General features: G+C 32.1%; 1 protein-coding gene across 1 annotated transcript in view; it reads left to right on the top strand.

Moving 5' to 3' along the window:
- The window catches only part of LOC143241697 (lachesin-like), a 385,365-nt gene that overhangs the window by 364,057 nt on the left and 7,938 nt on the right, over positions 1 to 13,370 (top strand). The window lies entirely within an intron of this gene.

Raw genomic sequence — 13,370 nt, 5'->3', positions numbered from 1 at the left:
TTGGAAGTTCAGTAACATACTCTGTACTTGTTATAATATAACGAAACATCACATAACGTGTCAAAACGACAAACTTGGAGTTCAGTAACATACTCTGTACTTGTTATAATATAACGAAACATCACATAATAACGTGTCAAAACGACAAACTTGGAGTTCAGTAACATACTCTGTACTTGTTATAATATAACGAAACATCACATAACGTGTCAAAACGACAAACTTGGAAGTTCAGTAACATACTCTGTACTTGTTATAATATAACGAAACATCACATAACGTGTCAAAACGACAAACTTGGAAGTTCAGTAACATACTCTGTACTTGTTATAATATAACGAAACATCACATAACGTGTCAAAACGACAAACTTGGAAGTTCAGTAACATACTCTGTACTTGTTATAATATAACGAAACATCACATAACGTGTCAAAACGACAAACTTGGAGTTCAGTAACATACTCTGTACTTGTTATAATATAACGAAACATCACATAACGTGTCAAAACGACAAACGTAGGAGATCAGTAACATACTCTGTACTTGTTATAATATAACGAAACATCACATAATAACGTGACAAAACGACAAACTTGGAAGTTCAGTAACATACTCTGTACTTGTTATAATATAACGAAACATCACATAACGTGTCAAAACGACAAACTTGGAAGTTCAGTTCAGAAACATACACGTGTCAAAACGACAAACTTGGACAGTAACATACTCTGTACTTGTTATAATATAACGAAACATCACATAACGTGTCAAAACGACAAACTTGGAAGTTCAGTAACATACTCTGTACTTGTTATAATATAACGAAACATCACATAATAACGTGTCAAAACGACAAACTTGGAGTTCAGTAACATACTCTGTACTTGTTATAATATAACGAAACATCACATAACGTGTCAAAACTACAAACCTTTGAGTTCAGTAACATACTCTGTACTTGTTATAATATAACGAAACATCACATAACGTGTCAAAACGACAAACTTGGAAGTTCAGTAACATACTCTGTACTTGTTATAATATAACGAAACATCACATAACGTGTCAAAACTACAAACCTTTGAGTTCAGTAACATACTCTGTACTTGTTATAATATTACGAAACATCACATAACGTGTCAAAACGACAAACTTGGAAGTTCAGTAACATACTCTGTACTTGTTATAATATAACGAAACATCACATAACGTGTCAAAACGACAAACTTGGAGTTCAGTAACATACTCTGTACTTGTTATAATATAACGAAACATCACATAACGTGTCAAAACGACAAACTTGGAAGTTCAGTAACATACTCTGTACTTGTTATAATATAACGAAACATCACATAACGTGTCAAAACGACAAACTTGGAAGTTCAGTAACATACTCTGTACTTGTTATAATATAACGAAACATCACATAACGTGTCAAAACGTTGTCAAAACGACAAACTTGGAAGTTCAGTAACATACTCTGTACTTGTTATAATATAACGAAACATCACATAACGTGTCAAAACGACAAACTTGGAGTTCAGTAACATACTCTGTACTTGTTATAATATAACGAAACATCACATAATAACGTGTCAAAACGACAAACTTGGAGTTCAGTAACATACTCTGTACTTGTTATAATATAACGAAACATCACATAACGTGTCAAAACGACAAACTTGGAGTTCAGTAACATACTCTGTACTTGTTATAATATAACGAAACATCACATAATAACGTGTCAAAACGACAAACTTGGAGTTCAGTAACATACTCTGTACTTGTTATAATATAACGAAACATCACATAACGTGTCAAAACGACAAACTTGGAGTTCAGTAACATACTCTGTACTTGTTATAATATTACGAAACATCACATAACGTGTCAAAACGACAAACTTGGAAGTTCAGTAACATACTCTGTACTTGTTATAATAAACGTGTCAAAACGACAAACTTGGAAGTTCAGTAACATACTCTGTACTTGTTATAAAATAACGAAACATCACATAACGTGTCAAAACGACAAACTTGGAAGTTCAGTAACATACTCTGTACTTGTTATAATATAACGAAACATCACATAACGTGTCAAAACGACAAACTTGGAAGTTCAGTAACATACTCTGTACTTGTTATAATATAACGAAACATCACATAACGTGTCAAAACGACAAACTTGGAAGTTCAGTAACATACTCTGTACTTGTTATAATATAACGAAACATCACATAACGTGTCAAAACGACAAACTTGGAAGTTCAGTAACATACTCTGTACTTGTTATAATATAACGAAACATCACATAACGTGTCAAAACGACAAACTTGGAAGTTCAGTAACATACTCTGTACTTGTTATAATATAACGAAACATCACATAACGTGTCAAAACTACAAACCTTTGAGTTCAGTAACATACTCTGTACTTGTTATAATATAACGAAACATCACATAACGTGTCAAAACGACAAACTTGGAAGTTCAGTAACATACTCTGTACTTGTTATAATATAACGAAACATCACATAACGTGTCAAAACGACAAACTTGGAAGTTCAGTAACATACTCTGTACTTGTTATAATATAACGAAACATCACATAACGTGTCAAAACGACAAACCTTGGAGTTCAGTAACATACTCTGTACTTGTTATAATATAACGAAACATCACATAACGTGTCAAAACGACAAACCTTTGAGTTCAGTAACATACTCTGTACTTGTTATAATATAACGAAACATCACATAACGTGTCAAAACGACAAACTTGGAAGTTCAGTAACATACTCTGTACTTGTTATAATATAACGAAACATCACATAATAACGTGTCAAAACGACAAACTTGGAGTTCAGTAACATACTCTGTACTTGTTACAATATAACGAAACATCACATAACGTGTCAAAACGACAAACTTGGAAGTTCAGTAACATACTCTGTACTTGTTATAATATAACGAAACATCACATAACGTGTCAAAACTACAAACCTTTGAGTTCAGTAACATACTCTGTACTTGTTATAATATAACGAAACATCACATAACGTGTCAAAACGACAAACTTGGAAGTTCAGTAACATACCCTGTACTTGTTATAATATAACGAAACATCACATAACGTGTCAAAACTACAAACCTTTGATTTCAGTAACATACTCTGTACTTGTTATAATATTACGAAACATCACATAACGTGTCAAAACGACAAACTTGGAAGTTCAGTAACATACTCTGTACTTGTTATAATATAACGAAACATCACATAACGTGTCAAAACGACAAACGTAGGAGATCAGTAACATACTCTGTACTTGTTATAATATAACGAAACATCACATAATAACGTGACAAAACGACAAACTTGGAAGTTCAGTAACATACTCTGTACTTGTTATAATATAACGAAACATCACATAACGTGTCAAAACGACAAACTTGGAAGTTCAGTAACATACTCTGTACTTGTTATAATATAACGAAACATCACATAACGTGTCAAAACTACAAACCTTTGATTTCAGTAACATACTCTGTACTTGTTATAATATAACGAAACATCACATAACGTGTCAAAACTACAAACCTTTGATTTCAGTAACATACTCTGTACTTGTTATAATATTACGAAACATCACATAACGTGTCAAACGACAAACTTGGAAGTTCAGTAACATACTCTGTACTTGTTATAATATAACGAAACATCACGTGTCAAAACGACAAACTAACGTGTCAAAACGACAAACTTGGAAGTTCAGTAACATACTCTGTACTTGTTATAATATAACGAAACATCACATAACGTGTCAAAACGACAAACTTGGAAGTTCAGTAACATACTCTGTACTTGTTATAATATAACGAAACATCACATAACGTGTCAAAACGACAAACTTGGAAGTTCAGTAACATACTCTGTACTTGTTATAATATAACGAAACATCACATAACGTGTCAAAACGACAAACTTAACGGTCAAAACGACAAACTTGGAGTTCAGTAACATACTCTGTACTTGTTATAATATAACAGTGTCAAAACGACAAACTTGGACAGTAACATACTCTGTACTTGTTATAATATAACGAAACATCACATAACGTGTCAAAACGACAAACTTGGAGTTCAGTAACATACTCTGTACTTGTTATAATATAACGAAACATCACATAACGTGTCAAAACGACAAACTTGGAAGTTCAGTAACATACTCTGTACTTGTTATAATATAACGAAACATCACATAACGTGTCAAAACTACAAACCTTTGATTTCAGTAACATACTCTGTACTTGTTATAATATAACGAAACATCACATAACGTGTCAAAACGACAAACTTGGAGTTCAGTAACATACTCTGTACTTGTTATAATATAACGAAACATCACATAACGTGTCAAAACGACAAACTTGGAGTTCAGTAACATACTCTGTACTTGTTATAATATAACGAAACATCACATAATAACGTGTCAAAACGACAAACTTGGAGTTCAGTAACATACTCTGTACTTGTTATAATATAACGAAACATCACATAACGTGTCAAAACGACAAACTTGGAGTTCAGTAACATACTCTGTACTTGTTATAATATAACGAAACATCACATAACGAAACATCACATAACGTGTCAAAACGACAAACTTGGAAGTTCAGTAACATACTCTGTACTTGTTATAATATAACGAAACATCACATAACGTGTCAAAACTACAAACCTTTGATTTCAGTAACATACTCTGTACTTGTTATAATATTACGAAACATCACATAACGTGTCAAAACGACAAACTTGGAAGTTCAGTAACATACTCTGTACTTGTTATAATATAACGAAACATCACATAACGTGTCAAAACGACAAACTTGGAAGTTCAAACATACACTTGTTATAATATAACGAAACATCAGTAACATACTCTGTACTTGTTATAATATAACGAAACATCACATAATAACGTGTCAAAACGACAAACTTGGTTATAATATAACGAAACATCACATAACGTTCAGTAACATACTCTGTACTTGTTATAATATAACGAAACATCACATAACGTGTCAAAACGACAAACTTGGAAGTTCAGTAACATACTCTGTACTTGTTATAATATAACGAAACATCACATAACGTGTCAAAACGACAAACTTGGAAGTTCAGTAACATACTCTGTACTTGTTATAATATAACGAAACATCACATAACGTGTCAAAACGACAAACTTGGAAGTTCAGTAACATACTCTGTACTTGTTATAATATAACGAAACATCACATAATAACGTGTCAAAACGACAAACTTGGAAGTTCAGTAACATACTCTGTACTTGTTATAATATAACGAAACATCACATAACGTGTCAAAACGACAAACTTGGAAGTTCAGTAACATACTCTGTACTTGTTATAATATAACGAAACATCACATAACGTGTCAAAACGACAAACTTGGAAGTTCAGTAACATACTCTGTACTTGTTATAATATAACGAAACATCACATAATAACGTGTCAAAACGACAAACTTGGAGTTCAGTAACATACTCTGTACTTGTTATAATATAACGAAACATCACATAACGTGTCAAAACGACAAACTTGGAAGTTCAGTAACATACTCTGTACTTGTTATAATATAACGAAACATCACATAACGTGTCAAAACTACAAACCTTTGAGTTCAGTAACATACTCTGTACTTGTTATAATATAACGAAACATCACATAACGTGTCAAAACGACAAACTTGGAGTTCAGTAACATACTCTGTACTTGTTATAATATAACGAAACATCACATAACGTGTCAAAACGACAAACTTGGAGTTCAGTAACATACTCTGTACTTGTTATAATATAACGAAACATCACATAACGTGTCAAAACGACAAACTTGGAGTTCAGTAACATACTCTGTACTTGTTATAATATAACGAAACATCACATAACGTGTCAAAACGACAAACTTGGAGTTCAGTAACATACTCTGTACTTGTTATAATATAACGAAACATCACATAACGTGTCAAAACGACAAACTTGGAAGTTCAGTAACATACTCTGTACTTGTTATAATATAACGAAACATCACATAACGTGTCAAAACGACAAACTTGGAAGTTCAGTAACATACTCTGTACTTGTTATAATATAACGAAACATCACATAATAACGTGTCAAAACGACAAACTTGGAAGTTCAGTAACATACTCTGTACTTGTTATAATATAACGAAACATCACATACTAACGTGTCAAAACGACAAACTTGGAGTTCAGTAACATACTCTGTACTTGTTATAATATAACGAAACATCACATAACGTGTCAAAACGACAAACTTGGAGTTCAGTAACATACTCTGTACTTGTTATAATATAACGAAACATCACATAACGTGTCAAAACGACAAACTTGGAGTTCAGTAACATACTCTGTACTTGTTATAATATAACGAAACATCACATAAAAACGTGTCAAAACGTGTTCAGTAACATACTCTGTACTTGTTATAATATAACGAAACATCACATAACGTGTCAAAACGACAAACTTGGAGTTCAGTAACATACTCTGTACTTGTTATAATATAACGAAACATCACATAACGTGTCAAAACGACAAACTTGGAGTTCAGTAACATACTCTGTACTTGTTATAATATAACGAAACATCACATAACGTGTCAAAACGACAAACTTGGAGTTCAGTAACATACTCTGTACTTGTTACAATATAACGAAACATCACATAACGTGTCAAAACGACAAACTTGGAAGTTCAGTAACATACTCTGTACTTGTTATAATATAACGAAACATCACATAACGTGTCAAAACGACAAACTTGGAAGTTCAGTAACATACTCTGTACTTGTTATAATATAACGAAACATCACATAACGTGTCAAAACGACAAACTTGGAGTTCAGTAACATACTCTGTACTTGTTATAATATAACGAAACATCACATAATAACGTGTCAAAACGACAAACTTGGAAGTTCAGTAACATACTCTGTACTTGTTATAATATAACGAAACATCACATAATAACGTGTCAAAACAACAAACGTAGGAGATCAGTAACATACTCTGTACTTGTTACAATATAACGAAACATCACATAATAACGTGACAAAACGACAAACTTGGAAGTTCAGTAACATACTCTGTACTTGTTATAATATAACGAAACATCACATAACGTGTCAAAACGACAAACTTGGAAGTTCAGTAACATACTCTGTACTTGTTATAATATAACGAAACATCACATAACGTGTCAAAACGACAAACTTGGAAGTTCAGTAACATACTCTGTACTTGTTATAATATAACGAAACATCACATAACGTGTCAAAACGACAAACTTGGAGTTCAGTAACATACTCTGTACTTGTTACAATATAACGAAACATCACATAATAACGTGTCAAAACGACAAACTTGAGAGTTCAGTAACATACTCTGTACTTGTTATAATATAACGAAACATCACATAACGTGTCAAAACTACAAACCTTTGATTTCAGTAACATACTCTGTACTTGTTATAATATTACGAAACATCACATAACGTGTCAAAACGACAAACTTGGAGTTCAGTAACATACTCTGTACTTGTTATAATATAACGAAACATCACATAACGTGTCAAAACGACAAACTTGGAGTTCAGTAACATACTCTGTACTTGTTATAATATAACGAAACATCACATAACGTGTCAAAACGACAAACTTGGAGTTCAGTAACATACTCTGTACTTGTTATAATATAACGAAACATCACATAACGTGTCAAAACGACAAACTTGAAGTTCAGTAACATACTCTGTACTTGTTATAATATAACGAAACATCACATAACGTGTCAAAACGACAAACTTGGAAGTTCAGTAACATACTCTGTACTTGTTATAATATAACGAAACATCACATAACGTGTCAAAACTACAAACCTTTGATTTCAGTAACATACTCTGTACTTGTTATAATATTACGAAACATCACATAACGTGTCAAAACTACAAACCTTTGAGTTCAGTAACATACTCTGTACTTGTTATAATATAACGAAACATCACATAACGTGTCAAAACGACAAACTTGGAAGTTCAGTAACATACTCTGTACTTGTTATAATATAACGAAACATCACATAACGTGTCAAAACGACAAACTTGGAAGTTCAGTAACATACTCTGTACTTGTTATAATATAACGAAACATCACATAACGTGTCAAAACGACAAACTTGGAAGTTCAGTAACATACTCTGTACTTGTTATAATATAACGAAACATCACATAACGTGTCAAAACGACAAACTTGGAAGTTCAGTAACATACTCTGTACTTGTTATAATATAACGAAACATCACATAATAACGTGTCAAAACGACAAACTTGGAGTTCAGTAACATACTCTGTACTTGTTACAATATAACGAAACATCACATAACGTGTCAAAACTACAAACCTTTGAGTTCAGTAACATACTCTGTACTTGTTATAATATAACGAAACATCACATAACGTGTCAAAACGACAAACTTGGAAGTTCAGTAACATACTCTGTACTTGTTATAATATAACGAAACATCACATAATAACGTGTCAAAACGACAAACTTGGAAGTTCAGTAACATACTCTGTACTTGTTATAATATAACGAAACATCACATAACGTGTCAAAACGACAAACTTGGAAGTTCAGTAACATACTCTGTACTTGTTATAATATAACGAAACATCACATAACGTGTCAAAACGACAAACTTGGAAGTTCAGTAACATACTCTGTACTTGTTATAATATAACGAAACATCACATAACGTGTCAAAACGACAAACTTGGAAGTTCAGTAACATACTCTGTACTTGTTATAATATAACGAAACATCACATAATAACGTGTCAAAACGACAAACTTGGAGTTCAGTAACATACTCTGTACTTGTTATAATATAACGAAACATCACATAACGTGTCAAAACGACAAACTTGGAAGTTCAGTAACATACTCTGTACTTGTTATAATATAACGAAACATCACATAACGTGTCAAAACTACAAACCTTTGATTTCAGTAACATACTCTGTACTTGTTATAATATAACGAAACATCACATAACGTGTCAAAACGACAAACTTGGAAGTTCAGTAACATACTCTGTACTTGTTATAATATAACGAAACATCACATAACGTGTCAAAACGACAAACTTGGAAGTTCAGTAACATACTCTGTACTTGTTATAATATAACGAAACATCACATAACGTGTCAAAACGACAAACTTGGAAAACGTTCAGTAACATACTCTGTACTTGTTATAATATAACGAAACATCACATAACGTGTCAAAACGACAAACTTGGAAGTTCAGTAACATACTCTGTACTTGTTATAATATAACGAAACATCACATAACGTGTCAAAACTACAAACCTTTGATTTCAGTAACATACTCTGTACTTGTTATAATATAACGAAACATCACATAACGTGTCAAAACGACAAACTTGGAGTTCAGTAACATACTCTGTACTTGTTATAATATAACGAAACATCACATAACGTGTCAAAACTACAAACCTTTGATTTCAGTAACATACTCTGTACTTGTTATAATATTACGAAACATCACATAACGTGTCAAAACGACAAACTTGGAAGTTCAGTAACATACTCTGTACTTGTTATAATATAACGAAACATCACATAACGTGTCAAAACTACAAACCTTTGATTTCAGTAACATACTCTGTACTTGTTATAATATTACGAAACATCACATAACGTGTCAAAACGACAAACTTGGAAGTTCAGTAACATACTCTGTACTTGTTATAATATAACGAAACATCACATAACGTGTCAAAACGACAAACTTGGAAGTTCAGTAACATACTCTGTACTTGTTATAATATAACGAAACATCACATAACGTGTCAAAACGACAAACTTGGAAGTTCAGTAACATACTCTGTACTTGTTATAATATTACGAAACATCACATAACGTGTCAAAACGACAAACTTGGAAGTTCAGTAACATACTCTGTACTTGTTATAATATAACGAAACATCACATAACGTGTCAAAACGACAAACTGTCAAAACGACAAACTTGGAAGTTCAGTAACATACTCTGTACTTGTTATAATATAACGAAACATCACATAACGTGTCAAAACGACAAACTTGGAAGTTCAGTAACATACATAACGTGTCACGACAAACTTGTTCAGTAACATACTCTGTACTTGTTAAATATCAAACATCAATAACGTGTCAAAACGACAAACTTGGAAGTTCAGTAACATACTCTGTACTTGTTATAATATAACGAAACATCACATAACGTGTCAAAACGACAAACTTGGAAGTTCAGTAACATACTCTGTACTTGTTATAATATAACGAAACATCACATAACGTGTCAAAACGACAAACTTGGAAGTTCAGTAACATACTCTGTACTTGTTATAATATAACGAAACATCACATAACGTGTCAAAACGACAAACTTGGAGTTCAGTAACATACTCTGTACTTGTTATAATATAACGAAACATCACATAATAACGTGTCAAAACGACAAACTTGGAGTTCAGTAACATACTCTGTACTTGTTATAATATAACGAAACATCACATAACGTGTCAAAACGACAAACTTGGAGTTCAGTAACATACTCTGTACTTGTTATAATATAACGAAACATCACATAACGTGTCAAAACGACAAACTTGGAGTTCAGTAACATACTCTGTACTTGTTATAATATAACGAAACATCACATAATAACGTGTCAAAACGACAAACTTGGAGTTCAGTAACATACTCTGTACTTGTTATAATATAACGAAACATCACATAACGTGTCAAAACGACAAACTTGGAAGTTCAGTAACATACTCTGTACTTGTTATAATATAACGAAACATCACATAACGTGTCAAAACGACAAACTTGGAAGTTCAGTAACATACTCTGTACTTGTTATAATATAACGAAACATCACATAACGTGTCAAAACGACAAACTTGGAGTTCAGTAACATACTCTGTACTTGTTATAATATAACGAAACATCACATAACGTGTCAAAACGACAAACTTGGACAGTAACATACTCTGTACTTGTTATAATATAACGAAACATCACATAACGTGTCAAAACGACAAACTTGGAGTTCAGTAACATACTCTGTACTTGTTATAATATAACGAAACATCACATAACGTGTCAAAACGACAAACTTGGAAAACGTTCAGTAACATACTCTGTACTTGTTATAATATAACGAAACATCACATAACGTGTCAAAACGACAAACTTGGAAGTTCAGTAACATACTCTGTACTTGTTATAATATAACGAAACATCACATAGTAACGTGTCAAAACGACAAACTTGGAAACTTGTTCAGTAACATACTCTGTACTTGTTATAAACTATTCAGTAACATACTCTGTACTTGTTATAATATAACGAAACATCACATAATAACGTGTCAAAACGACAAACTTGGAAGTAACATACTCTGTACTTGTTATAATATAACGAAACATCACATAACGTGTCAAAACGACAAACTTGGAGTTCAGTAACATACTCTGTACTTGTTATAATATAACGAAACATCACATAACGTGTCAAAACGACAAACTTGGATTCAGTAACATACTCTGTACTTGTTATAATATAACAAACATCACATAACGTGTCAAAACGACAAACTTGGAGTTCAGTAACATACTCTGTACTTGTTATAATATAACGAAACATCACATAACGTGTCAAAACTACAAACCTTTGAGTTCAGTAACATACTCTGTACTTGTTATAATATAACGAAACATCACATAACGTGTCAAAACGACAAACTTGGAAGTTCAGTAACATACTCTGTACTTGTTATAATATAACGAAACATCACATAACGTGTCAAAACTACAAACCTTTGATTTCAGTAACATACTCTGTACTTGTTATAATATAACGAAACATCACATAACGTGTCAAAACGACAAACTTGGAAGTTCAGTAACATACTCTGTACTTGTTATAATATAACGAAACATCACATAACGTGTCAAAACGACAAACTTGGAAGTTCAGTAACATACTCTGTACTTGTTATAATATAACGAAACATCACATAACGTGTCAAAACGACAAACTTTGATTTCAGTAACATACTCTGTACTTGTTATAATATAACGAAACATCACATAACGTGTCAAAACTACAAACCTTTGAGTTCAGTAACATACTCTGTACTTGTTATAATATAACGAAACATCACATAACGTGTCAAAACGACAAACTTGGAAGTTCAGTAACATACTCTGTACTTGTTATAATATAACGAAACATCACATAACGTGTCAAAACGACAAACTTGGAAGTTCAGTAACATACTCTGTACTTGTTATAATATAACGAAACATCACATAACGTGTCAAAACGACAAACTTGGAAGTTCAGTAACATACTCTGTACTTGTTATAATATAACGAAACATCACATAACGTGTCAAAACGACAAACTTGGAAGTTCAGTAACATACTCTGTACTTGTTATAATATAACGAAACATCACATAACGTGTCAAAACGACAAACTTGGAAGTTCAGTAACATACTCTGTACTTGTTATAATATAACGAAACATCACATAACGTGTCAAAACGACAAACTTGGAAGTTCAGTAACATACTCTGTACTTGTTATAATATAACGAAACATCACATAACGTGTCAAAACTACAAACCTTTGAGTTCAGTAACATACTCTGTACTTGTTATAATATAACGAAACATCACATAACGTGTCAAAACGACAAACTTGGAAGTTCAGTAACATACTCTGTACTTGTTATAATATAACGAAACATCACATAATAACGTGTCAAAACAACAAACGTAGGAGATCAGTAACATACTCTGTACTTGTTACAATATAACGAAACATCACATAATAACGTGACAAAACGACAAACTTGGAGTTCAGTAACATACTCTGTACTTGTTATAATATAACGAAACATCACATAACGTGTCAAAACTACAAACCTTTGATTTCAGTAACATACTCTGTACTTGTTATAATATAACGAAACATCACATAACGTGTCAAAACGACAAACTTGGAAGTTCAGTAACATACTCTGTACTTGTTATAATATAACGAAACATCACATAACGTGTCAAAACGACAAACTTGGAAGTTCAGTAACATACTCTGTACTTGTTATAATATAACGAAACATCACATAACGTGTCAAAACGACAAACTTGGAAGTTCAGTAACATACTCTGTACTTGTTATAATATAACGAAAC

Source organism: Tachypleus tridentatus, unplaced genomic scaffold (genome assembly GCF_004210375.1).
Source record: "Tachypleus tridentatus isolate NWPU-2018 unplaced genomic scaffold, ASM421037v1 Hic_cluster_1, whole genome shotgun sequence".
NCBI classification, from domain to species: Eukaryota; Metazoa; Arthropoda; class Merostomata; order Xiphosura; family Limulidae; genus Tachypleus; species Tachypleus tridentatus.
This window is presented reverse-complemented; position numbering and strand designations above follow the sequence as displayed.